This window comes from Columba livia, chromosome 10 (genome assembly GCF_036013475.1).
Source record: "Columba livia isolate bColLiv1 breed racing homer chromosome 10, bColLiv1.pat.W.v2, whole genome shotgun sequence".
NCBI classification, from domain to species: Eukaryota; Metazoa; Chordata; class Aves; order Columbiformes; family Columbidae; genus Columba; species Columba livia.
Genome location: NC_088611.1, coordinates 4,922,060 through 4,923,990, shown reverse-complemented (window position 1 = coordinate 4,923,990; position 1,931 = coordinate 4,922,060).

Here is a 1,931-nt window from a genome sequence, read left to right as displayed (position 1 = left end):
CCTACTTAAAGCTCCAGATCTCACCCTCACCAGGGAATGTGCAGCTGCCACAGTGACATTTTATATTAGGCCTAAAAGTATATTGTACTAGAAGTGTAGTAAATAGAGTGTGTAACCGTTGTCTAAATTGTCATCTAAATTGCTACTTAAACCATTGTCAAACCACTGTTTAGGACTTGTGGGTGATGTGGTGGTTGGAGGCTGTGTTGGGTATAGTGATCTTGAAAAGGTAAAGTTCCTTTCCTTCCTCATGGCTTTTTCACCAGCAGAAGAGCCGATCAGGTCTCCCAGGTTCCCCTGCCTCCCTCCGAGAGGATGGCTGCTCCCCACTTCAATAAACCAACGTTCAGGCTGCAGTAAGGCCTGTCAGGATGAAACAAAGAAAGAAACAACATTCCTTCTTCAATGGCTCCTCACACCTTGTTACCCTACTGCAGAGCACATGGGATCTTTTTGCTCTACAGGGCCTATGATGGGGACCCAGACCCTCAGTCTCAGGTGTTGCTTCGACCCTCCTGAACTCTGTGGAGTTAGAGAGAAGCTGCTAAATTAATGTATACTGTGATTAAGTTATAAAAGACGTATCCATCATTAACCAATTGACATAAGATAAACACTTTCTGACCAACTGCAAAACAAGAGGATATTTTTCAAATTTTAGATCCTTCTGCATGACAAGAGGGAGACAGAAGATTAAATGTAGGAAAAATTATTTTGCAAATATAATAGGCCCAGGCAGGGTCTCTTGGCAAAGCATATTTTAGTAATGATTTTGCAAGACCAGGTGTTCTACCTAAAGGTAGGCACACCGAATAGGGCAAAAAGCCCCTGCTTATATCTTCCCAAAATCCTGGCCGCAATTTCCCTCCCCTGTTCCCCATTGGTTGGGTACTTCAGGGTTTACAGACTACCCCGACACATACAATACCCTTCCCCTTATCAATCTATTTAAGATATGGATTCCTGGTACTTTGGCTACACTTCCCCTAAATTAACTTGTCAATACAGGTATCAGTATGTATACAGGTGTCAGTACACATTCCGGAAAGAGACTGTGTATTACATTAAGAATTCATAGTCTGATGTTTCTCAGTCCTTCCCCCCTAAATTAGCTTGTAAATACAGGTATCGGTATGTATATAGGTATCAGTATATATTCCAGGAAAAGACTGTGTGTTACATTAAGCATTCATAGTCTGATGTCTTTTGCTCCTTCCCCCTGCTGGGGTCAGGTGCCAGGTATGTAAAAACAACAGCTCTTCGTTAAATGTTCCTTACATTAAGTAATACATTGTTTAGAAATAGAGTGCTTAGTTTTATTTAACTAATAATGTATTGTAAGTAAGAAACGAAACAATTATAACCGACATAATCAATTATTTAAGTGTAGATATATGTCAAAAATTTCAAAAATCGTAATGCATATGTAATAATCATGTGAATATAAGCAACCCAAGAGCATCCAGTCTTGGGAGCACTCTCGGAGTATGATCCCCAGTGTTCCCCAGTGCTGATAAAGAACGTTGCTTAACAGCATAATTGGCTCTGCTGTTATTTCTCCATTTCAACAGTATAATTGACTCTGCTGTTAAGTTTATTTCTCTGCTTCAGAGTAAATTCCTTGCCAGGTGTTTGCATTCTCTATTAGAAAGGATTTCTTGGCTCATGCTGCAAGAAGGAAGCCTTCAGTTGGTACAGAGAGCAGGGAATGGGGACTCCACTTGGGAATTCCAGCTGAGGAGCTGGTGTGACCGAGGAGAGCCGGGTGAGAATGGCGCACGGGGTGCACGGGAAGGTGCAAGCAGACCGCATGGCGCCCCCAGGGCCCAGCCCCGCTCTGCTCTGCTCTGCTCAACGTGACCCCCGAGTCGCTCCTCGGGGGGCACCGCCCCAGCGGCAGGAGCCGAGCGGTTTCCCGCGCTTTCAGCGCG